This window comes from Sturnira hondurensis, unplaced genomic scaffold (genome assembly GCF_014824575.4).
Source record: "Sturnira hondurensis isolate 20B ecotype Veracruz unplaced genomic scaffold, ASM1482457v3 Scaffold0008897, whole genome shotgun sequence".
Classification (NCBI taxonomy): Eukaryota; Metazoa; Chordata; class Mammalia; order Chiroptera; family Phyllostomidae; genus Sturnira; species Sturnira hondurensis.
The window spans coordinates 360,665-374,788 of record NW_028081528.1 but is presented as its reverse complement, the minus strand read 5'-3'; the positions used below and the strand labels follow the sequence as shown (position 1 = coordinate 374,788).

The following is a 14,124-nucleotide window of genomic DNA, read 5'->3' as shown; positions in this document are numbered from 1 at the left end:
GCATAGTCTGAAATAATAAAGGCTGTATATGAGAGACCTATAGTCAACATCATACTCAATGGGCAAAAACTAAAAGCTTTGCCACTAAGATCAGGAACAAAACAATGGTGTCCACTTTCACCAATATATCCAAATCATGATGAGATTGAGAAGACTTAATAATGACAAAGGAGTTTCCAACAAACAAAATGACTAAATAACAACAGTATTTGCCTTTGAAAATTACCTTGATTACATAGTATTACTTAATGACAATTATCTAAGGAATCTTCCCATCAGTATCCTTGAGATGCAGGGAGTTGTGATATTGTGAGCATAACTCTAGACATTCGCTGTGTAACTGTGGGCACATAATTTATCTTCTCTGACTTCTTTTCCCCATCGGTAAGATTGTATCAGTAAAGAACTCCTTGGGTTGCAAGTTTCAAAAACTAACAATGGCTTAAGTATAATTCTTAAGTAGTACTATGAGTATATTAAATCATTAAAAATGTGGAAAACTAAATAGAGCCAGATAAATATCTTAAAAACTATTACATAAAAGATAATCCACCAATGTTTACTTTTAGTCAAAAGGCATACGTTTGTCACTTTAAGAAATTTTCTCTGAAGTCATGAGCCATTTTTTCCCAGCTAACACTCACTGTAAAACAAATTCAAAGGTGAGTCTTTCTTTCTGAGACACTTTTATAAGACTATCAGCGTACTAAATACAGTACACTATTGCCAATTCAACATACACTTATTGATTATCTGTTCTGTGCCAGCTTGTGCATTTGGGAATCTAAAACAAAACAGAAAAGCAAACTCTAAAGCAACATAATTTATGTTTCTTACCCTTAAAGCTTATACATTAACTTGAAAGCAATATTCATATCTCAAGAAAAGATTTGTCCAATCTGTCCTCCACAGGGACTTGCAGAGAGCTCCGTGTGAAGGTACCCATACCCCTGGTATCCCAAACAAAACTCCCCACGTTCTCTACCTTCCAACTTGCTCCTCCCTCGTTTTCCTTATCTCAGTTGGTGACATTGCCATCGACTTTTCTCACAAGCCTGACCCTAAGCATCATTGGGCCTCCTAACACTCCTCACCTCCCAGGTCATGAGACGTCAATTCTGCCTCTTATAAACAACTCTTCTTTTCATGCACAGGGCCACTGTGTTACTTTAACTCCCTGTTAGTTCTCATCAGGATTACGTCTGGACTTCCCTAATCGATCACTCTGCTTCTTAACTTATTTCCTTACAATCCATCTTCCACAGGACTTGCTCAATGTTCTTTTTAAAAATGCAATCTAATCACTTCTCTACTGAAGCTTGGAAATCTTAACTGACCCCCAGTCAACCACAGGGAAAATCCAAACTCCTAAGCAAGGTTTATAAGGCCTTTCATCACTGAGTCCTCATTTCCTAATTTGCCCTCAGCGTCATCAGTTACAGAAAGACTTTCCCTAACTGCCCCCACATTCCAAGGCCCATCACTCCTAACCATCATACAGAGAATTAAACACTTTCCGCTTTCAGCAATATATGTTTTAAATATGTGTCTACCGTAGCACTAATTATCCCTTACACTTTTTACAAGTCAGTTCTCTGAAGGATGCCGATGCTGTTGAAGTTGGGAACTGGAACTTTACTCACATCCATCTCAGTCACCTTCCACAGCCCCAGGCATATGCAGTTGGCCCTTCACAGCCGAGGGTTTCACACCTGCCAATTCAACCACTACAGATCGAAGATAGACTTTAAAAATGCCAAAAATTTGATTTCTAAAGAATATAGCATAATAACTGTATACATAACATTTATATTGCATTAGGTTTTATGTGGCAGACTCTGGCCAGCAGAGTCTGCCTGTTGTGACTGAAGACGAAAACAAATGCACAAGCTACAGTAATCCTATGGAGAAAAGGGGATAGCACAGCAACCACTCTCTCAAGGGGAGAATGCCTCTGAGTGTCTCGACCATTCTCTCAAGAGGAGAGCACCCTGACCCTTGCCTAGACAGGCTTTTATTGTTTTTCTTGGGTTTTACATCAAAGAAGGATTTATTATCTATTACATAGAATATTATTGTGTGCATTTTAGATATAATTGAAGAAATAAAATAACAAATGCAGAAGGGAAAGGCAGTGGGCTGATCAGCTCCATCCTTGGGAAAATTCGCACAGGCTTTGGAAATTACCTTGAAGATAGGCAATAAACATTTACTGTTTCAGACCAGGGTGAGGGATCTTTAGCGAGAGCAAGCCATAACAGTCTGTATGCATTTTCTAGGCCTGATTCCCATGGGAAAACCCAGTCTGAGGATCTGGCTCCTGCCCACCACTTTGCTTCTGTAGGTTTTCCATAGAGTTGAGCCACATTTGCCAGACTTAAAACTGACTGGTTCCCTACACTTTTATATGCAAATACTATGCCACTTTCTATAAGGGATGTGAGCATCCACACACTGTGGTACCAAAATGGGCCCTGGAACCAGTGTCCTGCAGATGCGAAGGGTCGACTGTATAGATTTACTGCACATCTGTTTGATGCTTAATGTACTGTGTTTTACGAAATAAGTGAACAAATGAACAAATGAATGTTGTTTGGTAGTATTATAAAACAACATGTATGATATAGCAAGATACATATGGAGATCAAATTTATACCAGGAAAATAAAAATTCTGGTCAAGTTCTGGGATGGAACAGACTCAAATAATCAGGAGTGCGTGATAACTATGTCAAAGTGGGGGCTACTTTGACCTCTACTATAGAGAAATATCAGGGCTGGACTGAAATATTGACAATGAGCATGCACCGCAGGAAAGAGCTCTCATTGCGTCCATTAGGTAATGAGACGGCCAAAGTGCAAAGTGATGTGTCATTTTTTAAGAGCTTAGCCTTGCACCCTGGGGCCCACCGTATGTGAATCTTAAATTCTGTGGTGGTTGCCTCACAGGGTAGGTTGAGTGCCAAAAGGGTCAGGAAGATGCAGTATTTTTATGAAATGAAGCAGTGGGTTGGTGATGTAAGAGAAAGCATTACAGAAGAGATGTTATTAAACCTAACCTTAAAGGACTAACAGGGTTTACGTAAGAAAGAAGGGAGAAGCCTTCATTTTATTGGGGTGCACGTAGACCAATCAAGCATGATTAAGGAACAGAAGATAGTTATTTGGACAACATGTAAAAACTGACATTAGAAGAGTACTGGAAATACAATTAAGACTTTGGATAGCTGAATGCTGAAGTTCTAGCTCATTGAGGAACACAAATCCATCCCAGGTGTCACTGAAGAAGAGGGACACACCCAAAGTGCAAGGAGGATGAAGAATCCGCCAGTAGTAAGAACTGGAAGTCATGTCACTTGGGTGTCATTGAGTTGCAAGTGAAAGAACCCCAATTCAGTGGGCGAAACAAAAATGGAACATTTTTTATTTTCCATGTTTAAACTTAAAATGACTTCAAAAGATACAAAATGGATGTATTTGCTTATGTATCTGAAAAATCCATGACTGTGTTCAAGTGCTCAGACAAATTATTAATAGTAATCAGAGTGGCTCCTTCCTCCCTGCGGTGGCAAGTTGCCTTGGGGGGCTCCAGATGTATGCCCGTCAGGTTCTGACCGGAAGTGAGTGTGTGCTTCCTTCTTTCAGTGATTATACTGAGTCTCTGGTTATGTCTTGCGTACCACTGTGTACTCAGCACCTAGCCTAACATCCAAGACCTATGCTTTTAATATTTTTAAATTCTTTTTCTTTTGACACTTGTTTAAATTTCTGAGATTATAATAAGCATGTGGCAAATAACAAATATCTTGTTTTGTACTATTGCTATTCAGGAGTCTGGTATAGTATATACTTTGTCATCACTACTATTATTTCTGAAGTCATGAAGTAATAACCCATAAACTAATTGTATTCATAGCGTAGTAAACAGCTTCCTTACAGTGTGTTGCTACCAGTCCTGTCCTAGTGCCGTCTTGTTCTGCTTGCCAATTCAACCCCACTGAACTTTTCTTTCTGCTACACCTTCTACCTAGGACACCTGGGCATCATCTCTTCATCCCCATTCTTTATGGAAAGAAGACCTCTCTGAGTCTTATTTTTTGTCCTGAGGATCAGAATGAGCCCAGTCCTGTCCCAAGAAGCCTGCAGAGTGCTGACCTACTTGCTCTGTCCCTCTTTGATTACATGGTAGAAATGCTCTTTGCTTTACCCTCTGGAAACTGAGGTTTGGCAGAATTACATAAATGCTGTGGGTAATGAAATCTTGGGTCTCGGACTCCAGAGATTCAGGTTTTCTGCCAGCCTCCCCCAAACTGTGGAGGCTAACTTGCTGGCTTTCAAGAAAAGTAAAATCTGTGATGCTTCATTTCTTGATAATGGTGTGAATTTCCATGAAATAAACATCTCTTCTCACCTAGGTGTCCCCGAGAGCCCTGCTTGTTAATTCTTTCTAACTACCCTCATTCCCTGGCTTCAGAATCTTCTTTTTACTGATGATCCATGAAAAACAGATTTTTTTTACTTGCAACTCAAATTAACATTTCTCTATAAATCTGTTTAATCCCAAATGCTCAGTTTAAAAACTTGTTGAGGAAAAGGAAAGAATTGATGTGGAGTTCAGCTCTAAGACTGTACTGAGAAATTCAATTCCTTGACCTATCCCCACACACTTCAAGCCCAAAGGTATGAATTTACCAGTTTCTTTCTCAAATAGTGGCTGTATGGCTGAGATGAACATTTCGAAGTGTGAGTAGGAACCAAAATGAGTTTCTCAACTTATTTTTCTTCAGATTGTTGTTCTATTTCACACCCGATGACCTTAGTTAGATGGCCTGTAACAGAGAGAAGTTGCGATTTCACTGGTAGCATTTGCTCAATAATACTTCCTTTTCACAGAACGGATGTGTACCCTTGAACTTGCCAAACAGAAAGCCCTAGCAGGTATTCTTTGAAATGCACTATCTTAGTTTTATAACTGCTATTGGGGAAACAAACCTTTCTAATAATATTTTTCCAATGACATTGATCATCATTCTGCATTTTTACCTATGAAGAAAAAATGAATAGGAAGGCTCTGCACAGGAACTTTAAGCTATCTGGTAAAAGTGGCGATCAGTCCAAACACATTAAAATTCTATTTTCCTTTACAAGTGTTTGCTGGAGATGACCCCCACTGATCTTAAATATATTTCTGTATCTGTAACTGAATAGAGGTTTTCCGTACAGCATGTTCTAATGGCACTCTGGCCTTTAGCCAACAAGGCACTGAATAAGGCTATTTTTAAAATACAGAAACTGGGAACAGCTGCAGCAATCAAATTTGATAAAAACAGAGAGGAACTTTGCTTTTTTTTTTTTTACGGTTTGTCCAAGTTTAGACTTCTTTCATAGAACTGCTTTTGTTCTGTTGTATGAAGGGCTACAAGACCAATACAGTGAAGCCCTTTTAAACAAATAAGTTTTAAAAGAATCCGACTAAATAGAATATTTTTTCTTTGTATGGAGTATCAGTGCATAAATATTACAAACTAGTTTTTTCAAGGATATATTTCTTATAAGAAGAGATAGGAGAAGAATGAGTTGTATTAGTAAAGTTTGTACTATATAAAAGAGGTTTGGCTTCCCCAACCCCCAAATCAACTTCTTAAAAAGAGACACAAAATCCTCAGTTTCTCAGTGTTGGAAATCGGAAAGTTTGCATTGAACTCTTGTGTTCCCCACAGTTGTTAGGGACGAAGGTACTTTGAATGTTCCCTTTCTACTTTTCACATTACTATTACTCATGAATGTTTCTGTATTTTCTAAAAGCTGGACTAATATCAGTGCAGTCCTTTTAGAAAAAGATAAAATGACATGCGTTTTAAAATGTAAAGGAAAACTTTTTCACAGAGACCTTTTGTATTTATCTGAATCCCCTCAACATGTCTATATACAAGGGCTTATTCTTTATTTTTAAAAAATTCAAGCTCTTTGGAAACTTGTCAGGACATGATTAATAAGCATCAGAGGTGAATAGATACTGACACTCTCCTATATTGCTGTAGGCGGCTAGTTCTCTCTTCTAAGTGATTTCATGTGTTGAATGGATATGTCCACTATCTTTGTAACTGACATGACAAAGGATATTGTATTTCTTATAAGTATTTACAAATGGGATTAATTTAAAATCCCATCCAAATAAAACTACTTATGTCAACATTAATTCAATTTAGTAATCTAAAATGTAATATAATTCTTTTTCTGTAGCCATAAAGTCATAAAATGAAATTATCTTACTGGAGAAGAAAGGAAAGAAGAGTGTATATATACAAAATAGAAGAATTCAGGTGTCTACTCAGCTGTACTAACTTGTTAACATGTAGCCTATTAGCTATGATTTTCCATCTGTCTACAGTGTATTTATAAGCCGCAAAAAAGTGAAAAACAGATTAAGCAGAATTCTCTCTGAGTTGAATTTTTTTTTTTTCCTAGAGGCATTGATGATTCAAGAGCCACTCATTTGAGGCAGTGATGATAGTGTGTGAAACCATAACAGTCCTATCTCGGTTCTTTTCTCATGCCCTGTTCTCTGTCCGCGGTATCCTCAGTCCTTCCTTACAGACAAGCTCCTTAAACATACATGCTGTTCTAACCAGAAGCTGCAGTATTCCTCTTTTGCAAAGCCTCAAACTCAGCAGGTTTTCCGGGGTTCTCTGGCAGGACACCAATATTTCCGTACACAACTTTATATTTTACTGATACCCAAAAGTTCTAAGTGATAGTTACTGGAATTTAATTCCATTTAGTCATGTAACCTCTTTTCTGAAGATATACTTACTGCCAGGAGAGTAAGATTTACTTCTGAACAGCAGAGTGCCAGAGATCTGAGAAAGCACAAAGCCCCAGTACAACAGAATCTCTCAATCTCTTGCTAGGAGCACAGTATTTATCTGTTACTGAAATAAACTGGATGTAAAAACCAGATCTGTTGTGCAGGGACATGTTTCATGTAAATTCCTATTTTTTTGTCATTATGTTGTCCTTAATGTTTAGCATTAAGTATATAAGTAAGTTTAAATTCATTACCATGGTTTATTTTTTTTCACATATTTTTCACATTTCATTGAAACTAAGATAAGGGGATGGTAAAATGTGCCATTATATTTCAAGAAAAAAACTGCTTTTCACAGTGGTTCTGGAAAGTGAATGTGAAGACTACATAGTCATAAGTGAAGTAATCTGGCCCTGACCTCTAATATACTGGATTTTCATTTGGGTGTTTTAATTGTTGAAACTGTTAATTCTTAGGAGAAGAAGAGTGGGTGGTCTTCCTGGTGACTTCTCCCCCACAGCAGGCATTCGTGTTAGGAAGCAGGACACTCCTTCAGAAATTGTTCAGAACTTGGTGACATCAGGCATCATTCCTGAGCATTGCTTTGTTTAGGAACAGTGCTAATATGAGGAGACAAATGAAGTAGCTCAGTTTATGGAAGAGGGCAGAAGAGGTTTGGTGCTGTGAAAACATCCTACAAACACTAATAGCTCATTTGCACAGAAAACCAGCCACAGCCTCGAGTCCGTCCACGAAGTTTAACCAGAACAAACTGACACAAGAATCCAAAAGGAGCAGTGATCAGACTCACTGCTAGCTTGTGCTCATAAACGCTCTGCTTACATTTACTTTAACACACATTGTCAGTTTCAGCAGTGGATTGCTGTGGGCAGTCTTTAAGCTGGTTCTTTATGAGCCTTGTGAATGAAATGCTACAGGGTCTTGGATCTGTGTCCCCTGGGGTGAAGGTCACTTTCCAAGTACACCACAACAACATGATTTGAAGGCCCTGGACAACTTTGGTCACAAGAAGGGATGTTGTTGACAATATGCCTGTGATTTCTGGTCTTTGCTTTTTGTGGATTCGTTTTGGGAAGTTCGGAATTTTAGAATGAAAATACATAGTTATAGTCAGCTCTAGCTGGTTGTTTTCAAAAACCAGATGGCTTTAAAAGAGATGATCAAATCCATTCTTTAAAAGTCATTTTTAAAAGCAGGCACGTGATTCCATTTTATATACATATTCTGTATATGTACTTAAACCTCTTATCTTTTAGATTTCAGGAAATGGGATATTTTACACTGTTACATTGTTCAAGTAACTTTAGTTAATCCATTTAGGTACCAAACTCTGACCTTTATAGTTTTCCACTTTAACCATTTGGGATGAAATTTTTCCAAAAACTGTTTTCCTTTTCTTATCCTTCTTATAGAGATTTTTCAGAGCGTAATTCATATATGACCACAGCAGTCATTGTTAAGTGAGGGTTATGTACTCTATTTGAATTTGGTGACATCTGAAACCATTTAGTGATAGGATGATTAGTGGTACCATTTCAGATTCCAGTTGCGTGGAATCTGGAGTCAAGTGTACCTAGTTGGAAAACCAGACTTTCAACTATGTGTGAAGACTTGGATAAGTAACATAGTTTTCTCATCAATAAAAGGAGGAGATTAATACCAGCCTCAAATGATTGTTATGAGTCTTAAATGAAAAAATGTCTATAAGTCCCTGGACAGCGAGCTGCCCATAAACAACATATTATATATATATATATAGTTATAGTTATAGTTATAGTTATAGTTATAGTTATATACCCTTTCCATTTTTATTGCTATACCTATAATTGTACAATATACTCCCTAAGGTGATAAAAGTCTGCTTTAATGTTTGCATATGTATACAGTAAAACAAAGAGTCCATAGTAATAACATTTTGCTTTAGCTCTCTCCACTCACCCCTTTTCTAATTTGCATTTTCTAAGTTATGGAGGTCCAGGGAAACAGCTATTTATGCTTGTGAGAAAACATAGAATCAGTGGACAGTAAGTGGACACATCAAAGAAGAGTCCCCCAAGCATTTGCTTTAGTAGGTGAATCTCACATATGTACCTGGGTTTGTAGAAGTTTACTCTGGATCCTTAAGCAAGTTTCTAATAAGTACTAGGTAATGAAACATGGCCAGAAGATATACAGTCCACCCACACTCAGAAGATACAGCTCCATAGCTAGCTCTGTCTCACCCTGGCCAACTAAAAACTTGCTAGATGAATTAATTAGCAATTTATAGTGACTACAAAAGGTTCCTCCTGAGTCAAAGAGTGGACCCCAGGACATGGCTTCCCACAGTGTTGTGGGATTTGGCCAGACACCAGGCACGAAGGAGCATGCCCTGCCCTGCCCCCTTTCCTCTCGCTTCAGGACACGCGATACGCTATGAAATGCTGAAGTGCTACAACCCACACTGAGTCTGTGTTTGTAATGCATCCTTTTCTGTTCCCTCACATATGGCAGTCTGAAACAATTACATAATGAGACATAACACAGGGCATAACTGTCAAAAATGATGAGATTAAGCTGTGAATAAATGCTCCCTATTTATTAGCTGTGCTGCTCCCATGCTACTGAATCTGTACCTCACCCCTGACCTTCAGATTTTTTTGCACTCATACCCCCTGATGACCTGGGTAACAAAGTCATGAGGCACGAAAACCATTCAGCCAAAGATTTACAAAGTCAAAGGTAAATTAAATTCTCAGGGAGGGTTTTTGTGCCATAGTCCTTTTTTGTAAGTCTGTCAAAATCTACAGACTTCTCAGAGGAATGTTTTAAAATTCATAAAAATATATACAGGCTTTTAAAAAGCCAATTATATTAAAATCCTGTTAAAATTTTGATTCAGTTAAGTATGAGCTTCTTTATTAGTAAATTAACTTTAAAAAATCTCAGAAGATCCCTGGCCAGAGTGTCTGAGTTGTTTGGAGCACTATCCCATAAACTCAAACATTGCGGGTTCAATTCCCCGTCAGGGCACTCGCTTCGATTGCTCGTTCAGTCCTGGTCAGGATGCAGGTGAGAGGACACTGACCCATGTTTCTCTTACATCAATGTTTCCCTCTTTCTCTCTCTCCCTCCCCCCCCTAAAGTCAAAGGGCATATCCTTGGGTGAGAGTTTAAAAAAATCTAACAGAGGATCAATAAGTATTAAAATTTAAAAATGATAGCATAAATAGCTTATTGAAGAACTGCAATGACTGTAATGTGAAAAGGCAGCAATTTTTAGCAGGTGTGTCGCAAGAATTTTTGAAACATGCAAGTCCTGACAATTAAGTCAGGAACACTGACCTCTGTTCCCTTAGACTGTCAAATAAGGAAATGAGAACAGCCAACACAATGATAGCCATCTGGTGTGAATACCTTGTCTTGAACCATAAATATATAGGTCATATAATAGAGCTGCATCTTCTTGGTCACATCACATTATTAAGTTGGGTCTGGTTGGTTAATTCTTGGTAACTGAAATTCTTTTGTACAAGTATAAGGACCTGGTTTTTTTTAAGTCATTTTGAAATGAAAAGAGTGGGTAATTATTATTATTATTATTATTATTACTAGTAGTAGTAGTAGATCCATAAAAATTATACCTATAAAAATAGAGCTGCAAAACATTTATTTTTGGTGTGCCGCAGAATTTAGTGATTAGTTGTGTGTGCCAGGGGGTAAAAAGGGTTGAAAATTACCACGATATAGACATATCTGTCATGGACAAAGCCACAGGTCAATCTGTACTACAACTAGGATTTCTTTCCTTAATTTGTGCTTGAAAAAGGTGCTTAGCTTCAACTACATCTTAGTGTAAATAAAGTTGTGTTTTTCCGCATTCAGAGTCACTGAACCAATCTTAAGAATCTTGCTCTAATATGACCCAATTTGCGTTATTTCATAAAGTTTCTTCCTTCTGAAGTACCATTCTTTTTTATTTTAAATATGAAAATACCAAATTTGGCAGATTCTCTTGCTTCTGTTACGCCCGTGAAGCCATGGGAAACACATGTTGACTCTTCCAGAAAAATACTGTTTTTCCCTGAAGCAAAGCAGTGTCTTCACCGGGTAGATGAACGCTTGAGAACACCAAGATGTAGGATTTCTCGATACTTGGTAGGTGACTGACACAGTGGAGCGACTCTCACCTGGAGATTCAGGTCTGGATGCAACTTCTGCCTTCCTACCTATAACTCTACTTTTTCTCACACTCAAGAAAGCCACCCAGGATGCAACAACTGAGTTTAATGTTGAACGTTAAGCTGCTCTAGTTTTCTTTTGTCATAAAGTTTATGGAAATGTGGGTATTTCATCATTAATAACAACTGATTGTGAAAAACCTCACAGGACATGAGTGTGGTGAGACTCCATGGCTGAGAATACCTATTCTATGCAGAGATAAAATACACTGGAGAATTTGTTCTTTCAGGCCACTGGGATGCCAGGTAGCAGTTATAGAGGAAAGTTTAGTTGTACTAAAGTGAAACCTCATTGGCCTGAAAGTGTTAATGTTTCTCTGAAGCAGAAGTGGGCACTTTGTTCTCTAAAGGTCCAGATAGTCAATAGTTTAGGCTTTGTGCACCGTATGGTCTCTGTGGCAACTACTCTGCTATTGTAGTGTGAAAGCAGATATAGACAAGACCTAAAATTAGTGTGGCTGCATTCCAATAAAAACTAATTTACGAACATGGAATTTGAATTTTACATAATCTTCAGATGTTACAATATATTACTCTTTAAAAAACATTTTTAACTCACAGGCCATACAGGAACAGGCATTGGGTGGGACTGGGTCCATGGGCTGTAGTTTGCTACTCCAACTCTCAACTCTGAAATCAAGAGCCAGGTGGCAAACTAATTAGGTGGATCATCTGGTTGCTTATGACACTGCAAGCAGTCCTGAACTTAAAATAAATTTTAGCTAGAATGTGAGGTGAGAAAGCACTTGATGTTTTGGGTGTAACCACATACAGAAACCGAGTTCAGTGTTATAGATAGAAACCCTGATCTCAAAGACAACAAACATGTAATGGGTATCAATTGTACACAGACATTGCAGACCGTTGTATTTTAGAAAGTGAAAGTGCAATGGGAGGAGAGTCATGCAGCACAAATTTACAGCTTCTTTTCCATTTTTTTCTGAACACCTAATTAAAAGGAATATGGTGTTTATTTAACTTTACCAGAGTTAGTAAATATTTCACTTCTTTGCAATTCTTTGCATTAGCAAGAACATGAAAGATTGAAAGCCTAGGTCTTCTAAATCTGTAAGAAATATCTTCATTAATGGTTATGAATGGTAAGATTGAGCATTGGGGCATACTTTCTGGGATAGAAATGAGAGTCAAATTAAAAAAAATTAGAAGGAGGGTGGTGACCGTAGCAATATGTTGCAGGTGTAGGCAATCTCGTGATTCACTGAAAAGTTAGGGCTCACAGATGAACTTGTTGTGAAAAGTCTTTCATTTCTTGTAGAATAGTTCCCATCAACCAGATCATTACAAAAATTAGCATGAAATTTCACCTACAGGGTCCAGCACAAATGCCCTTTTTATTACAAAATATCTTATTATAAAATCATAAGCATGTAATTCTGTAACACAACAATATCACACTCAAGCACACCATCTGACATTTTAGGTACAATGTTCAAATTAAAACTATAAATTATTACATCCATATTATTACCCTACCAACCACACTCAAGCAGGCATTACTTCTGCCAGACCCTGTATTCAGGAATCAGGCAGCTCAAAAATATAATACTAAATATGAACTTCAATGTTGTTGTTGTAGCCGTTGTTTTATAAATATCACCAGACGCACATCTGGGGTTTAGTGCTTGCCACAGTGCAGGTTTCTGGTTGACATATCTAAGAAATGCGTATATTAACACCCAGGCTCTATAGAGCCAAGCAAATTTTCGTGCCGGCTACAGCTGAAAGAATATGTTTCCATTCCTGTCCATCTGTTCCTGGTGACACAAATTTAAACTAGGAACACAGAATAAGTTTCATGAGAAATAAGTCTATATAGAGTTTAAAACAGCAAGGTGAATGTTCTAACTTATTATTACTTGTTAACATTTATTTTGTGGCTAGAAGGCTGTTTTTACTAGAAAAATCTCATGCTGCAGCTATAACTTAAAGTTTAAAAAACAGATTGTTTTATTGGTTCACTTAAAAAATACCTGGTCACACTTTCTATTTTAAGGGTTTATATTAAATTTTCCAGTGACCATAAACCTAACAAACCTTGGAATTTCAAAGTGCTATTGCCACACACTTGAACTACACTGAAAATCAGGTGTCATCTGCATCTCTGAACTTCATGCTAAGATGGATTTATTAGTGGAGAACAAAGATTTGCCATGCAAAATGGAGTCCGTCTGAAACAGATTTGCTTTTTTTTTTCTTCAAGTAGAACTTCAGCTATGACCAGATGAAGTAATCATTACATGGTTACTCCATATGCTTATCGTACCTGTCCACTCTATGACACAGCCTCTAGCTTTTTCTGCTACTAAAACAGTATTTAACTACTTATTTACATTGTGAAATGCACGAGAACATTAAAATAAAAGGACCACATATGTGCACCTAGAATTTCTCCTCCAAATCAAAGGTTCAAGCACTCTGAGCTCAATGGTAAGCCGATGGTCCGTGTGTCACAGCCAAGTTCTATAGGATTCTACTCACGGGAGTGCAACCTTTGATTTCTGGCTGAGTAAAAAGTCCTACCCAACCTCCTTTCCTGTGTAAGAAACATTTCTATTGTTTTTGAAGTCTGTATTTTGATATGGCTGATTTGTCAAACATAGCAGAGTGGTTATGCAGCAAAGTGTTTGGGTTCGAACTCTGGCTCTGTCACTTCAGGTATGGGCATGCGAATAAAGTAGTTAACTTCTCTAATTTTCAGGCTTCTCTGCCCATAAATGGGAATACTCTGTGTTAAAATGGTTTCAGGCGGAACAAATGAGATGATATATAAAAATAATTAGTCCTGTGACAGGCACTCAGTAAACACGCAACAAACAATGCCTATTACTGTCACCTCTTTATGCTGTTCTTTGTTTTAAAAAAATGAGCCCTGGCTGGGTAGCTCAGTTGATTAGAACATTCATTGTCCCAATATACCAAGGTTGCAAGTTCAATCCCAGGTCAGGGCACATACAAGGAGAAACCATGAATGAGTAAATAAGTGGAACAACAAATCAATGTTTCTCCCTCTTTCTCTCCCTCTCTCATCACTAAGTAAAAAAATTTCATTTCACTGT

General features: G+C 37.7%; 1 protein-coding gene across 1 annotated transcript in view; it reads left to right on the top strand.

Annotated features, from left to right (window-relative positions):
* The window catches only part of DGKB (diacylglycerol kinase beta), a 610,815-nt gene that overhangs the window by 560,445 nt on the left and 36,246 nt on the right, over positions 1-14,124 (top strand). The gene's annotated exons all lie outside the window — the stretch shown is intronic.